At 38.5% G+C, this 24,888-nt stretch overlaps 1 long non-coding RNA gene across 2 annotated transcripts; it reads right to left on the bottom strand.

The window, feature by feature from the left end:
- Positions 1-13,858: 13,858 nt before the first annotated feature.
- LOC106037020 (uncharacterized) lies at positions 13,859-24,794 on the bottom strand. Of its 2 annotated transcripts, XR_007160304.2 has the most exons (6): positions 22,809-24,794; positions 21,108-21,274; positions 20,872-21,012; positions 18,734-18,928; positions 17,535-17,643; positions 13,859-16,716 (listed from the first exon to the last, which is right to left on the bottom strand). It is a non-coding gene; the product is annotated as an uncharacterized lncRNA (long non-coding RNA). The 2 variants fall into 2 exon arrangements; XR_001207790.3 differs by having other exon boundaries at positions 20,872-21,274.
- Positions 24,795-24,888: the final 94 nt, after the last annotated feature.

Consider the following 24,888-nt stretch of genomic DNA (forward strand, 5'->3'; position numbering starts at 1 on the left):
AATAAAGTTTCTTATGCTCTGTCCACTTTAAAGCAAGGTTTGGAAAGGAGACCTGGGGTATGGTGAACCTGGAACTCCGCAAGACATCAGAGGACTTTAAAGTATACATCCAGCACTTCCAGATGGGAAGGTCTAATGCCTGGTTTCTGAGATATCTTACAGATACCATCCAAGTCCTCAGAGATCATTCTGCACACTGCAAAGGCAATGCCCAATAGAGCATGACTGGCAGGTTGTATTCAAAAGAAAATTGAATATGAGATCAACAGTGGAGATGAGAATCTGACTATGACATCAATGTGTGCGGAACTTATACAATGCCTGCACCACTCCTGGCTCCTGTCTGCCCCTGACCGTGATATTCATTATGTCTGTTCATATAAAACATTGTGCTTGGTTTACAAAGGGTAATGAATTTTCATTAGACCTCAGCCTGGTGTTCCTTCCCCTCCCTCTTGCTAGAACAGGCTGCAGACTTGAAGCACCAGAAATACACTGGTCACTCTGATACCAAGATGAAAAAACATTTTCCAAAATAGGAGGAGGATGCTGGAAACACAAGCAAAACCTGTCAGCTACAACACAGCAAAGATGACGGTGTAAGTGACATGGCTCCAGAGGACACAGACATCATGAGGCAGCTGCCCTGAAACCTCTGTATCAAAGTGGGCTGAGAGGAGCTGATCAGGAAAATGAAAATGCCTTGTGACTTGGCAGTTGCACTTCATAACTTCATGTATGTTCCAGAGTGCCTGCACGTTTGCCAAAAATCCATCTAAGAAAAAAGGCCACACTGGCTATTTTCCATTCATGATGATCTGTCCTCTGACAGGTATCTGTTGTGGGGAGAGGGATGGCTGATGGGCTGTGAGGGCCATGTAAGGAGTGAATTGTGCAAACAGTACATGTGGGAAAGGACAAAGGGAAACTGTGCTGTGAGCCTGGGGACACACTGGTCCCTGCCCATCCTGCATCAAAAGCAGCAGAGGTTGTGTTCATACAGAAGTAAATCATTTGCATAATCTCATGTTAAATTAAGCATGAACATAACTTCAAGCACTGTAAGATGTTAGTGTAATGTCTATACTTGTAATGAGTGGGGTTGTAATGAGTTTAGGAGACAGGAATAATTTTTCAGGTGAATTTATTATTTTACCTGTCGTATTTCCTCTGTTTGAACATTTTGCCAAGCCAAGCATCTGAGGGTGTCTGGTGCTGCTCTTTGATGATATGTGGGTTACTGCATTATTTTAAAGACCAGACACATTAAAAGGAAAATGTCTGCATTATGCAGAAGAACATGGTAGCTCTTTGGGGGAAATACCTGTAGAATCCGGAATCCTTTTGCATTGCCATGTAGTGATCTTTGCTCCAGTAAAGAAGCAACTGACTAGACATGTGATCATATCATTTTAAATTTCCTTTCTGTTTTTTTTCCTTCTCATTAAAAATCTTCTATGAAAACTTGTTGGCACATCTTTTTAGTCTGTAACGCATACCATTGCTAATGAGGACAACTGCGGTAGGCTGTAAATAGAGAATCCCATTTAGAACATAAATGCTAACAGACTGGCTCTTCCTCCCTCAAAACCGCAGAGCAGGACTGGACCCCAAAAACTCTGCCACTTCCATTGATTCATCTCCAAGTGGCTTTGCATGGATAGCAATAAACATGACAGCAGTGGATGGGGAAGAAAGCATGCATATTAAATGAAGCGGCTGCTCTCAACACATCACTAAACAGAGCAGGCATGCTTTTGGCTGGCAGCTTTCCTCCCAGGGCACATTAGACTCTCTTAGGTTTCTCTTTGTCACGTCTAACTGCCATGACAGTGTCCTCCCCCTTAGCCATGGCAATGGACTTGCACCTTTGGAGAGCTGCAGAATTCTTTTGTGATCCCAAAGAGACTCTGCTGCTGTGCCAAACTGACAATGGAGCTGATGTTTCGTTCACCTTTCTTGCAACTTACAGGAGACAGAATTGGGTCTCCTGACCCAGAGACAGAATTTTCCTTGTGAAAACCACCTATAGGAGACAAAAAAAAAAAAATTTAGACTGAGGATTCTTGGACAGAAAATTAGGTGGATCTGCACTGATGAGCTAAGAAGTTGAAAGCCATTTTTAACAGACTGATCTGACCACCTGAATAGAGAATCCTATTTAATTTAGATGAGCTGAATTTTCAGTGTTTAAAACTAAACACTGTTGCAAACATAAGACTTAAAACAGGGTCTGAAATCAGGACCTTCTATTATTCCTGTTAATTCAAACAGGAATAATGTCAGGCATGAAGGAGCAATGGTTTCAGTGAGCTGATACTTTTATGTTTTTTGGCAAGGCACTATTCATTACTTTCACAGCACAGCTGGCAATATTTGCCTAAAAATACAATATTGAAGAAAACGTAACTGCTTTCTGTTTGATAGCAATGGATGCTTTAGCTATAAGTTGCTTAGGAAATGACGTTTTACCTTGTAGCTATAACATGAAATCACTGTAGGTTACTTTTTAAATGTTACTGATTCTGCATTTTTCAGCGGCAGTGACTTGCATGTTCTTCATCAGAACTTTTTATAGTTTTGTAGTTTTTGTAGTTTTTGTAGTTTTCACTTTAATGGGCTAAGGTTTTCAGGGTTTTTTTTGTTTATTTGTTTGTTAGTTTTTCCTTTATTCCTATGCCTGATGAAAATTCAGTTATTTTACAGCAGTAAGAAGGTAGGTCCATTGTTAAAAAGTTCTTTCATAAAAGTAATTTAAAATCTATAATAATTTTTGTGTTCGGTGTCTTCTTCTGAAATTGCTTTCTTTATGTAAGAGATATGCAGTAGGCGTGCATACGAAGCCCAAACCAGGAAACAAAACCAGTGAGTTTATAGAGTAAGTACATCTATGTCAATCTTTGATCTGAAGTCATTTCATTTCCCTGCTCTGTCACAGATCTCTTCATCAACCTGAACAAAGGCTGTCCATCTCTTTGAGCCTGAATTTCCCTATCATTATAAATGAGCAATAGTCCTTCCCTGCCTAAATAAATTGATATCATTTATACACTACAGACTAGGAGAGGTCAAGTACTATATTTATGAAGACTGTGCAAGTGCTTAAGAAAAAGAAAGTACTTTAAATGCTTAGAATTACTGTACCGACTTCCCCTGCATAAAAAGAAAGTATGCCTTGAATGTTTTACCCTGCAGTGCAAAAGGATAATACCCCTCAGGATACTTTTTCATTGCATGAAATAGCTCTATACTGAAGACTTCCTTTCCAAATGAAGTAATGTCAACACCAAAAACCAAGTTAATATTTTTTATTTAATTGGTTTTTGTTACATTTACTATTTGAAATTAAACCCCTCTGAAAATCAGAAAGAAAAGGATGATAGAAATGTATAGAGTCTCTTTCATTATATGCAGACATGATTCCATTAGTAAACCTGGATTCTAAGATGTCGTCAGGTTTGAATGGACAAATTGTGACACTTTCAAGAGTGTTTATTAGACACTCCATGAAAATACTCTGTATTTAAACTGTCTCTAGTTGATTATATGCAGAAACTGCAACACTGAAATGGATGATTATTTTTGGAGGTCTTGAGTTCAGAATATCAGTTTCTTTTTTGCTTCTGAAAAATCATTAACAAGTTCATGTATTTCACTTAATATTTGCAGTGTTTGGGCTTTTTTTAAGAACATATCCATTTGAATTGTCATGCTGCTAACACTGTAATCAATCAGGAGACACAGCTGTAAAAGATACTTAAGATACTTTGATCTCCATTTTAAAGGACAGCTATAAAAGTAAGACTATTCCTGATTAAATAAATGATCTTGAAATAGATTTTGTGATGGTGCTACTCAAACAGGAAAGAGTATCAGTTTAAGAAGTGTAATTTGGGGCAAGCTAAAATTTGATTTTGATTCTAAGAATATGAAGTTCTTAATTTCAGGGAAAAAATAGACCAGAAATAGCTTCTTCATTGACTCCTCTGTCACTTTTACAAGGTTTGTAAGGTTACTTTGAAGTTGCAAGAAAAGACAGCTTTATTACTCGTCTCATATTCACTAAGAAACAAAAAAGAAAAGAAAGCAAGGTAAGCAAGCGGGAAAATAGACATTACTAGAGGCACACAGAGCTTGGGCAAGAGGCTGACGGTCTACCACATATTTCCAGGCCAGATTCATCACTGCAGCATATATGATGCAAGTCACTAGTACAACACTCTTCCAGCTGGCAGTGGCCACCAGTTCAGGGTGTGGGATTTCACTGCATACGATAAAATTTACCTACTGCTGATTTCCTTACTCATTTTTTTTTTCTGAACTGCTTTGACATATCTGTGGCTCTAATTGTGTGACTCCTTTTGGTGGCCTATTTCCACATCTACTGCATTCAAATGCCTTAATTTACAATGGAACAAGATAACAAGCCAATATAGGATCATGCAGTTAATGTAGTCTCACTAGCACTTGCTCATATTACAAGAAATTTAAGAGATTTTATTCAAGATTGTTAAAACTTGGTAAGTAGATTACTCTTCCTTTTAAAATACATTTAATGGGAAAGGCCACAAGTAGACCAGAAAGCTAGCTCTATTCTGCAGGTAGGTACTGCTATTACTTAAAAACTTGTGTAAATATTTTTTTTTAACAAAACTATGTTTCTAATTAATTGTAATCAAATAAACACCTCAGGCCAAAAATGAAATGTTGCTGCCAAAGTTTTCATAAGCATCTGCAGTTACCATAAAATGTTCAGGCTTTCACACTTCCCTGACCCCTTGCAGGTCTACCTCATTACAGGTGCCTGAACACCCCCTGAAAATGAGGCTGCATTTAGCTACACAGGTGAATACAAACGTAGTCACCCCAACTAGTACGTCCTAGGCCTAATACTCAGGGTGCTCTGATTACCTGCTAAGCCCATAAAATTGCAGTTCACAGCATTTTCTTCCTGGTACAAAATTAGAAGGATTCATTTTAGCCTGAATTTCACGTGTATCAAGTTAACGCTAAAACCTTCTGGCAGACTGAAACTTAATAAAATATCACTATACTTTCTTCACACAGGGAAGCATCATGAACTATTAAAATCCTCCCCCCCCCCCCCCAAAAAAAAAAAAAAAAAAAAAAAAAGCGGGAGACAAATAATAATGGTAGTTTTGGTGTACTGGTACTCAGATGTGAATGAAAATATATGAGTATTTCCTGTGCGTAGTTGGAATTGGAATACCGGAGGCATCTTCCTCCAGAAAGTAACAGCTGTAAGTTGTTTTAGATCTTGTAGGAGTGAACTGAAATTCTTCCATTAAAGTCTAAAGAAAATGTTAACATTTTTTAAATGTTCTGGCTAACTTAAGATGTGTTACTTAGCTGTTTCTCCTCCACAAACGTCATTCTCTGAGTGTCAGGAACCATGTCCCAACTACCAGAACCAGAAAGCTTCAACAACTGTTCAATCACAAGCTCTTTTCACAAGTGCCTGCTTCCTTTTACCTACAGATATAAATTGCTTGGAAAGCTGTGGCTATTTTGTAGAGCTGAAGCAATGCTTGGATATAAATATGCTCTCAGCAACCAGATATGGTATTAAAACAACTAAAAAATGGTTGAGTTTTCCTCCATTATTGTTAACCATCAAAACACAGCTCTTACTCTTGAAGACTGCAGACACAGACACAGATTTTAAAGCAGTTGTTACAGCTGACCCTGTGAAACAGTGAGTTATTTCACACTGAACACTCCTAATGGATACACAGAAGAACTAAACGTAGTAGAAGTTACTTTTTCTCCTCTATTTAAAAGTGAATTATTCTTCACCATCAGAGTTGCCAGAACTTCCTGGCATGTGGGACAAGCCAGATGCTGGAGATACAGGACTTGAGAAAGTGAGCAAATGCAGTGGGGTAAGTCCACAGACCATGAAGTTACTCTGTTGAAGAATTTATTGAATACTTAAACTCTCAGGAGAGTCAGGGAATGGTGGAAGTGATGGAAGTGGTAGAGCCAGACTGTACCAGAATATTGGGTAGTGCTTAAGGAAAAGGACTGAGCCAATGCTTAAATTCTATGGAAAGATCTATCTGAGGGTAAGACCTGGAATAAATGTGTGGAAAACTATTATCCAATTACTTGTTCTCCCAGGCAAAGTGATGAAATCCTGCAAACTTGCCTCTGTTACGTACTGAGACCATAGGGTCTATGTCAACACTAGTATTGCATGAAGTACGTGTGTGATACTGACATTTATTTACTTGTTCTGAGCCAAATCCCTCACACCATTGCTCATACATAAAAACACATGCAATCCTAACAATAATTGGATATATTTATACAGTTTAGAAATCTTTGCCTTAAGACACCCAAGCGACCAACTGAAACAGTTTGAAAAGAATGTATGTGTGTGTGTGTATATATATAAAATTTCTAAAACTTCAACTGATCTTGCTTGATTAAAAACAATTAGGTTGTGCAATCATTTGGCTCCATTGCTTTTGAAATACTCGGCTACATGAGGGGCAGAATAATTTTAAGCTCTAACTGGTCAAATGAAGGAACTTCTTTTGCTGTTACAAGAGCACCTTCTACTGCCTGGGTAATGGCATTGTGTTAGGAATGCTAAATCTTACAAAGGCAGGTCCCTCAGAACATGAAGTCTCACCAGAGCCTTCCTAAGAAGTTTTAAAGTACGATTGCAGGTACAGTGTTACAAAGGAAATTATGTACATTTCAGTCTAAAACTTGCATTTTTAGAAATAAAGATTCTTGGAGCTTCAGTTCAAAATCTCATATATTTTCATATTTATGCACTTATCCACACAGATGTTTTTTCCCAATTTGAATATGTCATGGATTGTACTTATGTTGAATTTCTTGGTACCATTTCAGTTCATGAAGCATGGCTGTTTGTACTATTTGTAATTTGCTGGGGTGGAGAATCACATAGCCCACAAACCACCTATTAATAACGCATCATTTTTAATTACAATATGTTTCCAATATTTACGCATATGTATTTTATGTTCTCAAGAAACAACAGTATTCTGCCAATCTGTGCATTAAAAGAACACTAAAAGTTGTTTACAACCATCAGATACACTTTGCCTTTACAGATTCATCTGCCAAGGAATACTGAAGCTTTTTCTTCCTTTTTTTTTTTTTTCTATTTTTGTTCTGTGTCTTTTTGACAAATCTGCCCAAGCTGATACTAAGAATCCTCACCTAAATGTCTTTTTCAGGGCAAAAAAATAGCCATTCAAAAGCTGTATATTAAGGATTATATTAACTAATTCAATTGCAATAAGACACCAGAAAGAAACACTGACCTTAATAAACCTCACGGACACTAAAAGCGATGATTCAGCAATTGAACACAAAACAATAGGCTACAGAAGTCATCCATTAAATCACTCAGTGGTGACAATCTTTTGTGTCTTGCAAAAGATTTGTGCGCACCATGCTATTTACAGCTTTACCATGAATTAGTTACCTGTTTCTCCATTAATATCGGGAACAACTGCCACTAAAGAGTACTGTAGACTCTTGTGCTAATGATTGGCACCCTCGCTGTTCCCTTAATTACCATTAGAGAGGCTGTATCCTCTTCAAGATCTGTTTACACTTTCTACTGAACCTCCTAACTCAAATCTCATCCTGATGTATTTCCATTCCTGCTCTTGATATTCCCTCTGCAAGGTCTCTCACACACACAAAGCAGTTTCACCATATACACCCACGTTGCCCTTGTAATTAATTCCTTCAGTGTCCCTTCACCCATGCAGAGAGACCTCTTCCCAGGGAAGGCTAGTTTCACCTCCCCAGGGGGCCTTAGGGGATGACTTTCTAAGTCTGCAGTCTTTACGGATCATCTTCTTGAAATTAAACATCCGGTTACAGGAAATAATACTTTTAAAGACATCAAATTCCAAATATTTCTTCAAAAAAAACACTCAAGCTCCCCTCTCTGCCAACTTATATGTAGATAACACGTTTGTTTGTGTTTTTTTAATTATTTTTTTTTAAGGATAAATGTAAGGCAACTTGAAAAATCTAATCCAGAACTGTGTTCCAAATGGTTCCTATTTCAGGCATGCTGTGGAAAAAATAGCATACATGAATACTGTAGTACACATGGCCACCAATGGATGAATAAAGAAAAGAGACTTGTTTTCTTTGAATACCAGCTTGGGACTGGTATTGCAATAATAGTGTGTGAGTATGGCTTTATTCTGTCATTTTTTGATGTTAAGACTTCCAGGAGCTCTTCCATGAATATTGTCTTTAATGCTTTGCATAACCATCTAGAGGTTATTGTACTGTTTGATTAGGATGCAATAAGATAGCTTTGTATATATATTACTGTCACCCACAAACAGTGCACCATTGCACCTAAGCAGTAAATGGGAAGTCTGATTAAATATTTGTCAGAGATAAATATTCAGCAGAAAACTTAGCACCTCGTTTTTACATAATATTTTCCCTGATCAAAATTCAGCCAGTTTAACTGTTCTCCCTTTTCTAAGAGTGTCTGGATAATATCAAATGGTTGCACTTAGGCTAATTCTGCTCTTGTGTGAGGGAATTCATTTTGACATCATGCTAGACTTGGCATCATTTTCGGGTACATACCACTGGGGACAGGTGGAATTTCAATAATAACTCTTGTCTCCTTGGTTGTGTTATAAATCTAACCTGTGGAATCCAAGCAGATGAAGCAAAAGTGTGCTGAGGTAAACTGTATTTTATAGAGATTGAACTTTTTTTATTGAGTGTATACCTTAAATCCTATAGGTAACATTAGTTTAACCACTTTTTATGTTGTGAATCATACAGAACAGTGATTTGTTTTTATAACACGTCTTTCTTTTGCCAGCTTCTCAAATTATTTTGTAAGGGCCCGGATATAACAAGAATTTTATAGAACTTTTGTGGAATAAAAAATTCAAGGCATTACTGCAGTTTGTTTATTTCTTTAAAATGAACTATAGTATAAAACTACTTACACTGCACTTAAAATATTTCCCCCATATGCTCTTAATAAGCAGTGCTGCTGCACTGTGCTGGTATGAAATGGATGAGGGTGACCATCTGGGGCCATTTCTCACACAAAGGGAAATGGCTGAATAATTTAGTCATTTAACATGACTGCTACAATTAGCCAAGATGTAACATAGTCATATAATTACTCCAAATATAGACTTTTTGAGAATTCGAAGAGCTTGGCTGGCTGTTTATAAAAATAGTTTTATTCCCCCCTCTCACAAGCAGTTTAGCAATAAGGGCTCGCGTCCGCTCCACTCTGTCTATTTTTGCCCCTGTGTGTTTGTGCATTGTGTGTTGACAACTGTAGCATGTTTGTACTACAAACTGTGCTTTGAATGAGGGCTTAAATCTGTTCAAGTTTCCTAATGTGAAAGGAATGTTGGCATAGCTAGAGAGAAAAAGAATCCCTTTTAGGACTCTTCCTGCATGGAGAAAGAAACTTTTTTTCTCCACAGTAAATGTGATTTGAATAGAACAGAAGGACTAATTGTTTTTCTCTTGTTCTGGCACATATGTTGTGAATCGGGTGTGACCATATTTAACTGCAGCATCTATTCAAACTGGTAGCAAGTAATTAAGCGCTAAATAATAGTTTTATTTGCAAAGGAGCTTTTGTACAGCCCTTGCTATAGATTTTAACACGTATCCTTTGAGTAAAATGCTTTTCAGTGCTTATTTATTTAAAGACAATATATTTAAATATATATATATATGTAATCCTTAACAGATAACTCAAAGGTAGGTAATGTAAGTGACAGACATAATGATCTTTGATTGCAAGGAGTAATCTTTTTTCTTGGTGTCTTTGGCGAAGACAACAAGGAGTCACAAGCTTAAACTGAAATGAAACAGGGTAGGCATTTTGAAAAGTGCTTCCTAATTTTAAGGACAACATGGAAGTGTAATAGATTGCCTAGAACATTACAGAGTCTACATCACTGATGTTTTAAGGACACACCACATAGGTATCCGTCAAGAACAACCATGATGCTGTTGATCCTGCTGTAGATGAGGGAATGGACTGTCTAATCAAGATGGAAGATGGAAGTGGGAGTAATGGTAGGTTTACGCATCTTTGCTACTGCTTCACCAGAAAGTGAGTCAGGCCCTTGTACAGGCCCTAATGCTACAGGCCTCTCCAAGACTGTGTCAAATACTCCACACATCTTTGGATGTCTTCAGCAGTATGTGCAACCCTCCCCTTACTTCTCCCTCCCCGCTCCACAGCTCCCATGCACCAACATTTGCAGATGGTCATCCGGAGAGAGCCCAAAGCTTCCCTTCCCTGTGCCAGAGCTGCAACAGTCCTCCTCTCCCACCATCAGAAGGGAAAGGCTGGTTTAGGTATTCTGGACGGATGCTGCTCAGGCAGGTAATTTTGGGCAATGGGAGTCAGTCAGAAAACTACAGTTCCTTTCATCACTTGTAGGTATGGGAAGATGAGAAGATGTATTAGCAATGTCTCTTCATGTTTGTCCTGTTCTTATGCTCTTGTCCAGGCATCTCCTCTTGTCCCCAGCTGGAGCCAGGGATTTGATCCAGTGAATTGACAGTGCCTTCAGACAAAGTGGGGGCATCTTATTGGATAGCTGTGCCATGCTACTGCCCATCCAGACCAAGGCATGGTCTGAGCTTATGTACTATCAGGGTGGCGCTGACCACCACGGGCTGCCTCCCACGGGATAACACGCAGCTAGCTACCTGCAGCACCTGCCGGCAGCTGCTTCCCACCCATCTCACCACAGCAGTGAAGGAGACAGCATGGTGGGCCCAGGGCCCCGCAGGCAGTGACAGCCCAACATCGATGGCCCAAAAAAGCAAGGGAAGACATAACCCTTGCCAGGTCTCATCCAAGGGTTGCCTGCTGAAACCAGGAATGACAGCAGTCCTGCACATGGACCTCTGTGCTCTTGCAAGCCTCCAGTCCCTCAGAGCCAAGGGGCGAGCTCAGTGCCATGCTGGGTCTCCATGGAGGGCCTGGGCCAAAGATATCCAGGGGCAGGCCTGCACCCCTGCTGTGCTTGGCACTGAAGGTGGGTGGCCGTGTAACTTGTGCTTGTGGGAATGCAGGTGATGGTGGAGAAGAGCATTGCCATGACTGGCTGCCCTTCCTCATCTGATGACTACTGAACACTCAGAGACCCTTCAGCCCGAGCATGCCTTTCACATGCCTTGGGCAGGAATGGAGCTGCACTGCACTTCTGGGCATGGCACCATTCCCCTAGCCATCACCCAGAGTGTTCAGGGCAAGGAGGAGGCCCCAGAGCAGCATCTGCAAAGAGATACCTGGTAGGGCCACATCAGTTCAGTCCTCCCCCAGGGGGACTATTTCTAAAGGCAAGGCAGTCCTTGCAGCCAGACTTGCAATGTGCATCACTTCTCCAGAACTATGAGCCCAATGCCCTTCTCCATAACCCTCAAGTGCTCCCCTGCCACCCCATCACCTTAGCAAGTGAAAGGTATGAAATGTACAGAAATCTGCACGTTTCCCAGGAGCACTGGCACAGGACAATAGTGGACATGAGCAGGGAGCAGGAATCCTGGAGGATCTCCCAAATGGATGCAGCCTACACCCCAACTTATGGTATCCCCATCAAGGACTGGCATGATGCTGATGAGGAGCTTCCAGTTTGGATTCCTCTAAAGTGATGCCCATTCATACATACTGAAACCTCTCCACAAGCTGCATCAATGCATGGTAAAATGTAGGCAATCAGATCATTGTAAAAACACACTACAGTTCCAGAATAAATTGCTAGTGTTAATGCAGCTTTAACGCTCAGATGTCAGGGGAGATTCTCTTTTATTCCTTTGTATCTTCTTTCCTGCCATATTTTTGCTTTCTCATTCTGTGAATTCCTCAGCAGCAAAGCATAATAAACAAGATGATAATAGAGAGAATATGAAATCTCTCTGTACTGTTTGGAACAGGCTTTCAGAAGCAGTAAAACATTACCAGTAACAAAGAAGAAAAATATCAACATGAAGATCTTCAGACTAACTACTGCTAGTGCAGGGATATCCATTACCTTTATGGCAGGTTTTTGGTGATCTTTGTAATTTACATATATATATATATATATATGCACACACACACACAAATAGTAACTTATATACACACACCTTCTTCCTTTAAATTTCTTCTCTTTCTTATAATTTGCATTATGCAATTTAACTACACTAAAATAAAATTAAGGTTATGAAGTGAAGCATTCAAAAGTTAAGGTATATAAAATTTAATTTCATCTAGGAAATTTTAATTCAATGTCCTAACACTATGTATTATATTTTTGTTGTCTAATTGCATGATCATTTACTGTATTTTCTCGTGGGAAAATATATTGGATTGTTTGTTCTTTAGTCTATTAAAACCACAGTTATTCTATCTTCTGCATCTTCTTCCTTTAATGTACTTTTAATAAACATCATCAAATTGCTGCCATTAATGCATAATTACACAAAACAGTCCTTTAAGTAAGACTTTGTAAGTAAGGACTTTGGAAAATGTCAGTTGGCACTGAGCTTCTGCCAGTAATAAATGTATCTATGTTGCATGTATTTAGTAACCAAAGCTCTTCATTCATATATTCCTTTTCTGCAAGGAGGAAAGAAAGAAATCTTTGTTGTGATACCAAAAGTATATAGAACATCGTCTGCTTGTCTAAATAGCTCTTCATTTCTAGAAGTCTTTTCAAGCTAGCTGCTATTAATTAATGACCAAATATTTGAGTACGTTTGCTTCAGATATGGGATATTGGGACAGAGATGGAAAAGCATTGAAAAGGTGACAAGTCATGCATAATTTTGACTTTTAGAGAAGTCACTAATGTTTATTGTCTGTATCACTGACATTTCTAAAAATGTCATTCATATTACAATCTCAGTGTGACATCAGAAAAAATATTTGAAAATAAAAAGAATTTTTAGATAAACTTTATGTTAGTGAAATGTCATAAGGTCAAAAAAAAGATATGGATTAAAAACATGTCTGTTTATGTTATGGAACAGATGAGACAACTGAGGTTTGCTACTTGCATGTTTTCTTAAGTAAGTTATTTCAGTCTCCCTGAAAGAAAATCTGCATTTTAGCTGGTAATCCAGTATGTGCATCAAGCTGTTTGGTATACTGTAATGGTGCTGCAGTTTATTTGAGATGGAGTGTATCTTTTTGTCTATTCCTTCCTTCATTCATCCACTCACTCCTCCTTTTTCCAGCAGCCAGGCTGTCTGACTCCTGCAGATCTTCAGCCTCTCATCCCTTGTTACGGCAACCAGCTGCCACATAGCTGACCCACCAGCATCCACTGCTGTCCTCAGAAAACATATCCTTAGTAGAATCCATCTCTTTTTCTGAACATCTTGCCACTGACGGAAGATTTTTGTCCTTACCTCATCAGGTCACAGGGCCTGCAGAAATAAACTCTGTCAGTTCTTGATCTTTTCCCTTCTTTCTTCCACTCCATTACAAGGAACTACATCTGCACTAAAATCAGACTTTTGACTAACTTCTGAAGTTCTTCTCATTTTATCTCAGTAAAGTTCTCCTAGACCTTGAGAAAAGTCATATGGTTTTAAGTTGTGTATTATGAAAACATGGAAGGGAAACTTTTAATAAAATGTTAACTTTGGATGCAGCTTATGTTGCATGCAAATAGTTCAAAGGAAGCGTTTATAAAGTTATATATAGTGTGTGAAGAAATAAGACTTCTCCTTCTCATTAAAAAATATTTTTGCTGTAACAACAGTCCTTATAAAGTAACTGCATTTTGATGCTTTTGCTTCTCTTGGGAAAACCACTCCTTTGCTTGCTAAGTCCACATCTGCACAGAGCCAGAAACTACAGTGGAAATAAAACATTTAGTAGCTGGTTTATTTCTATTCCTAGCTTTGTTTTTTTTGTTTTGTTTTCAGACTGGCAGACCTAGGAGTGCTGGGAAGACATTGAAATCAATTGCTTATGGGGGAAAAAAATGTCTTTCAAAGGTTATCTTTCTAGCTGGTTAAAGTACCACTGTTCTCCACATCTTCTCATCCAGTTTTCTTTAGCCAGAACACTGCTGGTAAGCAATGCAGTTAGGTAGACAAATGAAATGAGAAAGGCAAAAAGAATGGAAGATAATGTAAGTTGATATGCAATTACAAATTGAATAAGATTCTGTCTCCTTTGCAAAACCATTTACAAACATATCAGTAATGCCTGAGGGTTAAGAACACAGGCGTTTGTTGTTGTTTTTCCTATGCCAATGGCTGTCTCATTGGCTCCGAGTGCAGAGTAGCCAGCTTCAAAAGGCCTGCAGGGAGCCCGTAACTATCCCAGCTGCAGTGGCCCATGCCACACCTGGCCCCTGACTGCTACCAGATACATGCATTCACAGCCAGCTGATGACTGTGGAATTTGTTTTTTTCCTGCTTTTCCTGCCATAGAGATGCTTGTAGATGGAGAACAAGCCTCCCTCCCCAGGTATGACTTCTTACTGTGGCATTAGCAGCAGGATAAACTTCATGTTTATCCTTACCTGCCACACTGCTTTGCACACAAGTATCTATTTACAAGCTGTTTCCGCAGGAGGCACACAGCCTGGGGCTACTTCACTTCTTTCCCAACTACATCTCTGTGCCAGCGGCAGAAGGATGCAGTGGCAGGGGCCGTGCTCGGGCACCTTGGGCACAGTCATCAGGCTTGTGACACCACTGGGCTCGGCTGTGTCACCTCCACCACAGGAGCAGTGGACTCATTTCTTGGGGGAAAAGGAAGCATAGCTAGATCCAAATCTAAGGGGAAGGCTTTTGACATCATGAAGTGTTTATGTCTTCAAGTTCAGCTGCAATGATTTTGGGTTTTGCTTGTTTCCTTATTTTCCAGAACCTCCCATTCAAGAAGCTCTAGAAAGGAATGTTGTATCACTTTTTTTTTCTTCCTATTTGTTACTAAACCTGGAACTCTGATGTTCTTCATGCTAGGAAAGGCATCTCAGTTTTTCATGCTGTCATCAGGAACACAATCCTTAGCACAGAGAGAAAGGGCAAAATGGTCATCAGGAATGAACACTTGCTTCAGCATTAACTAGAAAAAAATCTAATCTTCCAATTATAATCCCATATGGGGATATTTGTAAGGTCTTAGGCAAATCACATCTTCTCTCTGCCTCAAAACCTCCATCTATAAACTGTAGCTAAGTGCAGGAGTTAACTATGTGACAGGTGGACAGGGAAAAATAAGTGAGGAGCAAATACGTGAAATCCTTCTTACTCATTTTATACACTTATAAATGCATTGTTCTGGTTTGCACTATTTCCAGTGAAAGAAGAATGAATGGTACTTTGAAGAATTACATTGGTCTTTAAATACAAACTTGATAGCTGTTTTAGAAAGGCCCGAACTAAACAGTCGATGCCAAACGCTACACTAGTATTTTTCAATAATTGCTCCAGGACTCATACAGAGAAAACAGCACACAATGAATACAAGGTTCTTATTAACACTTTGACCAAAGTCATATGATTTGCCATTCTGCTTCTTAGAAGTTTGGAAGCTGTTTTTGCTTTGTTTTCTGCTGTAAGAGTTCCATAGCAAATATGTAAGTGGTACTTCACTCACAGTTCCTGAGGTTTACACGTGGGCTATGTAAGTAATAACAATCAAGGTGCAGTAAATTTCCTGAGGATTAATGACTGGCTGGGAGGAGATGAAGGTCAGCAGAACAGCCAAGGATCATTAACCCAAGCTGGTCATTAATCTCAAGAATTTACCTCACACCAAGGTCAGTATTGTTATTTTAAGCTGTAAATGAAAAAAATGTGGCCAAGTGGATTTTTATTTGATAGTTTTAACTGTAATGTCTAGGATATTTTAGAAAAATTAATTATAGTCAGGTGAATTAGGTAATCAGACCACCAGCCCATCTTTCAGAGTTTGATTAGTCTTGGTTTCTTTAACATATGTACTGAGCTATGACAGGCAGAAAGGATTTATAACACTTTTCTTCAATGTGCAATTGTTGTAGACCTATTAAATAGTGAGCTTGTTTATGTATCCATTTACAGGTTTTGTTTCCCATCCCTAATTTTATCTCATAGAGCTTATTATCATCTCTCAAAATTTTTGCTTGATTGAACATCCGTTTAAATTTGTTAGAGTTTTGAAAGTGATGTTTCAAATAACTGTTATTTGTAAAGTGAGGGTATTATAGATAACTACAGGGTGTCTATAATTTAGGGAACATTTACTTCAAGATGTGCACTACTCCCCTTAGGTGAAAAAAGTAATGGCAAATTTGATGTATAACTACTATTCACATTTGCATTTATGGTAGCCTAGCATATAAATTAACACTGCCATTTCTGTATCATTTTCTGTGCCATTTCTGTATCATCTTTATAGATACTCATCTAATTTGTATGTCTGTGCACATCTGGTGGGCTTAAAAGTCTTTAAATTCCCCTCGATTAGGTAGGATGCAGCCATCAACTCTGTTGTTGGCCTCAGTGTCCTGCTTCAGGAGTGCAAACTTCCCCCACACTTTCTGGAAATAAGTCTCCAAAAAGCAAATGCTGCCAGTCCTTGTCTTTAGGCAACAAAGGTACCCTAGGAGATCAAATGTGCCTAAATGCCTCTCTCCTGGCACATTCTGATTTATTAACGATATAGGTGGCAGTTGAAGAACACACACACAGACTCTGCAAAAAGAAAACAAATTGTCATTTATCTTATACCATACAAAAAAATATTTGGATCTTTCTAAAGCAAATAATTATTTCCCTGTTTCAATGTGGAATTTGCCTAGTGTTTTAAAATGTTTCCTCTTGGTAGAAAATTTGTCCCTGTAAGTTCCTTTTCAACTTCTCAGCCCTTGCAATTTTAAATCCCCACTCTTATTTTCCTCTATTCTCCCAGCTGGAGATTTGCTGTTGAAAGGGACCAAATGGGGCTTTGAGTTTAGTCCCTCAAGTTTACAAGCAACTGTGCAATAGGCGCAGACCTGCAGAGCTTTGACTGCATTTGACCCAACTCACCATAGACCACAAAATGCTTTCCAACATTTCTTAGAAATGTTAGCTCCACAGTGAAAGACCAAAGCCAAGGTGTAACGTGCTACACAAAGACAGCAGGAGTGACAAGGATCAGTTGCAGTCATTTTTCTTGCTTGGCTACATCCTGTTTCCATATGAGGTCAATATGCAATGCTTTAGAGCATGGCTTACCAGCCAGGCACCTTGAAGATTTTTAATACAATTCTAAATCACCTCATTTATTCTTACTGACATATGTTATGTCTCTACTTGTAACATATTTTTAGCATTTCCTTTAAAATATATTAACAGGTGTGCTTGTGAAAAAAAATGGACAGCTTAAGGAGACTGTTGTTGCTGGACGAAGACCCAATTTGAGTGCAGTCCAATGAAAATATTACATTATACAGCCTTACAAGCCACACCCCCCCCGCAAAAAAAAAAAAAAAACAACAAAAAAAACACCCACATTCCTCATATCTCACATTTTGACTGCAGATCAGGCTCTTTCAGCCAGAAAGAAGCTAATCTTCTGGCTCTTTCCCACAATATATATTAGTTTCTTCTTTCTGTCTTTTTTGTCTTTTACTTTTCCTTAAAAATAAAAATAATAATAATTAAAAAAAAAAGGAAATGTGTTTAAATAAATGTAAGGTTAATTGAAAACCTGCAAAATCCATGAAATACAGGATTGTGTCATAATTTATGACGTGCTAGCAGATGTTTTTTTCTATAGAAAGCTATCGCAAGTGTGGAGTCAAATCCATAGCCCTTAGCATTGTTAGAATATTTTAGTGGCAATCTTGTCTTGATTGTCTTGTGCTGTGATGAAGTCCTTCATTATGGGCCAAAATTCTGATTCTTTTTTTGACTGAACATGTGACTTCACAAATGTTTCTACTAAAATAGCTTTATATGAATACTCATCAACTGTCTACAGTATGTACAGCTATAGAGACAACACATATTTTGCACATTAATGTTTTTTTCCTATGGTCTGTCAAGATGCTTTATTTACATAACCCTCAAGAAAATCTTTCCTCTGATGTGCCTGATGAAATGTTCTATCTAGTACCTATTAAGCTTGCTATATCAATACTCAGAATTTTGCTAGACAGCTGCCTAAACTCCCCCTTTTGAATCATTAGTGTAATGGAGTCACTATGAAAGATATTTCAAGGTTGTTTTGAAATGAAAATCCTTTTTAATATCTCTTTATTAGATTTTCATATTAAAATACACACAGGGAAAACTGCCACCCAAAATGTAATTACATGCAGATTTTGTTTTGTTTCATAACAGTCGCGCTGACTATCTGAACACATTAACATTGTCCAGAAAATAATACGGATAAGACCGTGCTGGCAAAATGTTCATAATGTATCCAAACAAAAAGATAAAAAGACACATGATATTCAGAAATACAAGAATCGCAGCCTGTTAATCTAAGATCAGTGTCAATGTAATCAGTACCAGCAGTATCAGCCAGAGGAAGGTACAATCTTCTACAGGGTGGGTATTTTCCCTGATGTTTTAACAAGTGTGTTGTATAATAAAGGACACCCAAGCAAGTTTTTAGATGACAGCTAACTGGGGGGACCAGTTCTATGCTGGGAGGATGAAAAGCAATGGCCACAGGTTGAAACGAGAGGCTTGAGCTGGGTATAATGAAAAAAGCTCTCACCCTGAGGAGAGTCAGGCAGTGGAGCAGGTTGCCAGTGAGGTTGTCCAGGCTCCATCTTCAGAGGGTTTCAAGACCGGCCTGGTTAACACCCTGAGCAGCCTGGTCTGCTTCCAGAGCTGGGTCAGCTCAGGGCAGGAGGTGGGACCAGAGACCTCCTCCCCAGTAAAGTCACTCCTTCATCTGGTAATCAAAAGCCTTTTAACAGAAAGAGCAAGATTAAAAAATATCACCTCAAACTTTCTCGCAATGTTTGGATGTCCTTTGGATAACCAAGAATAATTTAGGATAGCTAAGATAACTCAGTTCAAATTGAATCACCTTGCCCAGTGAGTTTCTCCCAACATTCCTGGTGCAACCTCCTTCGTCAAATCATCAGAAAATGTTCGTTCTCTATAAACAACTCTCAGTAGTCATTCTTAATGTAGAATAACCCCATCAGAATTAAAGCTAAGTGCATAATTGTGCATATTTCTCTAATAACCTGGCTGTTTAATATATCTTATTCTAAATAACCATTTGTGGTTGGCTGCAAGCCTTGAAGCAAAAGGGTTGGTGTCTTAAATACCTGTTCCTTAAATAAATTGCTTCAAACTATTGGCTTCAAGTACATATTTTGAAAATTAGTTCTATTATTTCATTACGTGGAAAAAAAAAGTCTTTCTTACTTATGAGTTTTATGGGTTCCTGAGAACTCACATAAAGTTCCTATTTCTTCAGTCCGTGCAATGTATTTTCAGCATTCAGTTTTATAAGCTTCAATCACATTTTATTCTTATTCTTCCCTTCTCAAGCATCCTAATCTATTCTTCAGAAAGTCAGTTCTTTCCTAGCTTCAACAGCTTTCCATCAACAATTTACGAGCTTCTTTACAAAAATACACAATGTTATATATGTATAGATATACATCAGATAACGTACACATGTATATATATAATTACATACATACTATATATGTGTGCATATATATAAACACCAATATATAATAGTATAACAGTATTTCTGATTTTCTTTTCTTTCCTATTCTAACCTAAGCTATTCTTATGCACATATATTAGCTTTGTTAAATGCTAATCTCTTGCATTTGTTAAACAGATTTTCACTGATTTCTCCACGCCAGCAACTGATCTGAAGAGTGCCAACTAATTCACTCTGAAATGTGCTTGCTGAATATGCAGCCTAAAAGACTTTTTTCTATTGTATACAGCCTTGGAAGAAATAACCTTCTAGCGGGTATGTTTTTCTCCCGTGTCACATTAGTCCCTACAGATGTACACATTTCATTAATAATGTAATTAAAAAGTCTGTTTTATGTATGCATACATTCACACACTTAAAACTGGTATTTCTTTGGTAAATTCCTTGCCTACTGAGCATGACTGCGTTACAGTTTTGCTATTTGCAAGAGATGCTAAATGAACCTCTTAATTTTACTGTAGGTGGTGATTATAGATAAAAATGTACAAGGAATACAAGTTGCTTTTTAGACTACGATGATTACTTCTGACAGACTAACATGGGGGCTAGAGTAACCCATGTTATTTTTAACTGTTTTAAAAAGACTCCCATTCTTTTATAATAATCATGAAGGAATATGAGTATATTGACATGTAACTGCACATTATTTCCCCATTTTCCTTCTGAATTCTCCATTCAGAGTCCTGAGAGACAAAATAAGAAGGCAATGTCTAAATTGCCAATCATGATCAAGCACCTTACTATTTGGCAGGCAGGAATTAAGTGAATTTCTTATCTTGCTGGTTTGTTTTTTAGATACCAGTTCTACAAAACATCTTTAGTCTTACTTTCCTTTCAAAACTAACAGTCTAAAAAGGAAAAAAAAAGGGGGGGGGGGGCAGAAATGCGCTTAAAATAGCTGAAGAAGCCAACCTGTCTCTTTGGGAGATCAAACATCATTCCTAACCTCTAAAGGAGGCAACGCTGGTAACTCAGTTATAAAAGAAAGCTCCACTACAACTCTACTGCTTGAGGTGTTGTATTTTAAGATGTAATGTAAATCAAAGGACTTGATAATTTGTGACTTCAAAATCCCGAGATTTTTTTTTTTTTTGCACTAGCAGAAGGTTTTTCCTTGACTTCTGGCTTAAATCCAGTTAAAATAATTATATATGACTACTTACCTAAACCTTCTCTTTCTGCTCAGTTGATTACAGTATTATTCATTTTCTCTCCTGAAGTGTTGAAATACTTCTGTACACTATTAAAATGTTTCTTGCCTTCTCCCTGAGGTAGCTGCATTTCAATGATGAGTGATGTAATTCCTTCAATACAATAGTTTGTAATTGGTTTGTTAAGTTTAGTATGCACTCTGGGATTTTTTCAGGAAGGGCTACAAACAAGTATCCATCATTCTTACTCTCTAGTATGTCATCTCTGGACCTTTCTTAGCACGTTTAGAAATTCCACAGCTGTGATTAAACATTACCATACCACGGTGTATTGAAGCAATGTCATGATGTAAGGGCAAGAATTTTCATCAGTCAGTAGGGAAGCAAGGAAGTGAACAAAGATTCAATCTACTCACTGCAGAAATACAAAAGAAAGAGCAATATGTAAAAAACAACATTGACTCATGTAACAGTATCTGTGGAGAAGATTAATTGGAGTATAAACTCCAGAGTTTGGCCTTTGGTATGGCCAGGGAACTCAGTAATGCAATTAGAAAGGCAAATGTAATTTGGGGGGGAAAAAAATAATAATTATCCCAAGTCTTGGGAATGTATATGTGTAGGAATATGCTTAATTGGTTAAATAATTGTCTCAAGTAAGATATTATTAATATGCAGTGTCAAAAAGTAAGAGAAAATAAAATTAAAAAAAAATGATCAGTAAAAAGCTACGCCTTAAAAGCTAGAAAATATCATGTACAATAATCGTTAAAATCAATTTGAAACAGTCTTAATGAAGATATTAAAAAATAGAACAAAAAGTTTTGCACACATGTTCAAAAAGACAAGGAAGAAAGAAGCGGGCACTCTGTACCACTAAGCTGGGATAGAGATTAAAAACAAGAGGACAGGTGATGATTTTGGCTATGATGGCAATGGCAGTACATCTTGCTACATCACTGCAGCGTCTGTCTCCATTTTTAAGTAAGAAAAATGAAACACAATGAATCTACTCAGACTCCCATTCAACTTTTGATGTGGTGTTATGTGGAAAAGTATATACTAAGCTGGAGATGATGGCATTGGCAGAGGAAACGTGAAGTGAACAAGGAACTGAATACAGATGAGCTACTCATACATCATATTGAAAAGGGGCAGTATCAAGTTAAAAAGAAGTCGCTAAAGGTGGCTTCCTGAAAGATCGGTCTCGCGGCTGAATTCACTTAGTGTTTTTATTGCTATCCTTGCCACCACTCTGATAAGGGCATGAAGTCAGGAGACAACACGCACAGGAGCAAGATGACCAGAAAGCGAGCAACAGACATGCAGAGCAGACTAGTAAAAATAATAAAATGCTACAGAATTCTCACTTTATAGTCACCTTTATATTTGGAAACCATTGAGGAAAAGCCTAAGGAAAAACAGATGAGCACAAAATGGTAAGAAACCACTTTTGTGAGGAGAACGCAAACATGATCCTGTGGTGTTCTGGGACAGATAAAGAAACCAGTGCATTTTGCAAAGCACCACTAGGGCATTACTGGGAATGTTTTGTAGAAGTCACGTTCAGGGTTAAGTCAGACTTGAATCCACAGGCAGAAAGACTGAAAACATGGTAAGAGAAATGAAGAGAATGTCTTATGACAGGAAACTTTCAAGAGCACGTCTTACATAGTGAAGCGAAACAAAGGCTGATGAGAGCCTTTCTTCATCTACTAATCCATCAAACAAAAACTGTGAAAGGACCTGTTTAAGCTGACACAGTTGCCAGAAAAATGAGTATAAAGCCTATCACCACCACATTAAGGCTGAGAATTACAAGGTTTCTAATCATTACAGCACTGAAGTGTTGTAACAGCCTTTCACTAGGAATACTGACCATAAGAAACCTGGCTACTTCTATGAAGACATTTGCTCAGTTTACAAAAGAGGTTTTATGATGTAGTTACCTGCTGGACTCCATACGTAAAGCGGTTTCTTCCATATCACTCTTAGCAGCCCTCTCATTGCAGTGCTCCTGCTGGCACCACTGCCTCATGTGCACAGAAAAAAAAGAGTATTCACAGGTCCGGCACCGGTCTACATCTTTTTCCAGGATACAGAGGGCCAGAAGCAGCCATGAAATGTTTGAGAAGTTTATGATGGAGGTCTCTGAGGGCTGACAGGCAGCCAGGAAGTTATGGGTTAAACCTCGCTGTGTGAGAGAATCAGCACTGAATTCCAAATGAGACAGGGCCATACAGCTCAGTTAGGGTAAACAAATGGTTATGATTCCTGTCAAGAACAATTTTTCATCTCCATAAAGCTTAGTTTAATAACATGGCACGGGCACCATTGAAAATGGGACTATTAACTTTCCAACAATTTCCCCAAATTGAAATAGAATCTGTTTTGGCAAAAACAGTATAGTTGTCTACCAAGAAAAACATTTTAGGTAGTTATATAAGCAATAAAAATAAATGTTTTATAAAATTCACCCAGAAGGACTTATAAGTATTAAAACAAACAATAATAATTAACCAGTTTTCATGAACTATGAAACAGCCAAAACCAACAATTCGTACAGCTGAAGATGGTGAAGTCATTCCTTCTACTGCACTCCAAAGCCTGACCACCTGTAGAGATTTTAAAAGATATATATCCAAAGAATTAATTTCCCTAATAAGGACAGAGTGCAAAATTCTGTCACTTAACATGATTTTGCCAAAGTAACAGAATTTTATGCAAACTTAATATGTTTTATAACTACTTGTTCTTCTGGAGCAGAAGCAAATCATTGGGAAGACGGATGAAACAAAGGAGCATCTACGAAATTTCCTGTTGCATTAAAAACCCCAATATTGTCTCCAGTCAGGCTCCTACTCATTACTGCTCCCTGAAGCAGTCTGCCCTTCTCCGCTGATGAAGAGAAATTAAAAAGAAGAAACAGGTTAGCGTTAATCTCTGTTAAAATGTTCCATTTTGACACAAATATGATAATTTTACTGTGCATCAGTCCAGGACTTTCCACTGAAAGGAAGCTATTAGTATTTTCTTGTAGGCTAGGATCTCATTTAGCCTATCTGCAGACACCATGTTAAAAGAAGGAATAATTTACCAGAATGAATGTGGGACAGAGCACGGCTGGGAGATAAACTAGGAGGAAACAACAGTTAATTTTGTTGGCAAAATGAAGGTTGGGATGGGTTATGACAATATTTCGTAAATGTATTTTTAGGGGGAATGAATCAAAGAATCACAGAATCATCTAGGTTGGAAGAGACCTCCAAGATCACCGAGTCCAACCTCTGCCCTAACACTCACAAGTCCTCCACTAAACCATATCACTAAGCTCTACATCTAAATGTCTCTTAAAGACCTCCAGGGATGGCAACTCAACCACTTCCCTGGGCAGCCCATTCCAATGCCTAACAACCCTTTCAGTAATAAAGTGAAAAAACATTTTAAATTAAAAGGTCAGGTCCGGGAATAAATTTACTCTGAAAACTGAAGTTGCTTGAACTTTTGAATTTTCAGACCTGGCATTTTGTGCTAGGCAGTGGTGTAAGGAATCTAAAGTCTAAGATAAAGCCTGATGATTTCATTTCTGCGCTAGAACAAAAATTGAATTATAAACTCAACCTTGGATCTCTGGTTATGGATTTCTGGCTGATTGCATTGACTTACTCCCACAGAGGGGACACACAGGAGAGATGCCCAGTACCATCTGACCACGCTGCTTTGTGTGTACTGCTACTATACTAATTATGACTCCCCATTAAGTTCCGTTGGCTGCCTGAGAAAGCACTGAGTCTGAGGGTAACGAGCAGGGTGCTGATTTTATTTGGCGGTGCTGAAGGCGGGCCACAGAACACTGTAACGTTACTGAGCTGCCCCACCCGCCTGACCGGCAGCCATGGCTCTGACAAGCAGGCACGGCCCCTCCCCCCGCGCCCCCTGAGGCGCCGAGTCCACGTGACCACCGCGGCCGTTGAGGCGTGCCCAACGGCCACCGCCCCCGCGCTAGGGGCGGGGCGAAGCCGCCGCCGC

The sequence above is a fragment of the Anser cygnoides genome, chromosome 1, assembly GCF_040182565.1.
Source record: "Anser cygnoides isolate HZ-2024a breed goose chromosome 1, Taihu_goose_T2T_genome, whole genome shotgun sequence".
Classification (NCBI taxonomy): Eukaryota; Metazoa; Chordata; class Aves; order Anseriformes; family Anatidae; genus Anser; species Anser cygnoides.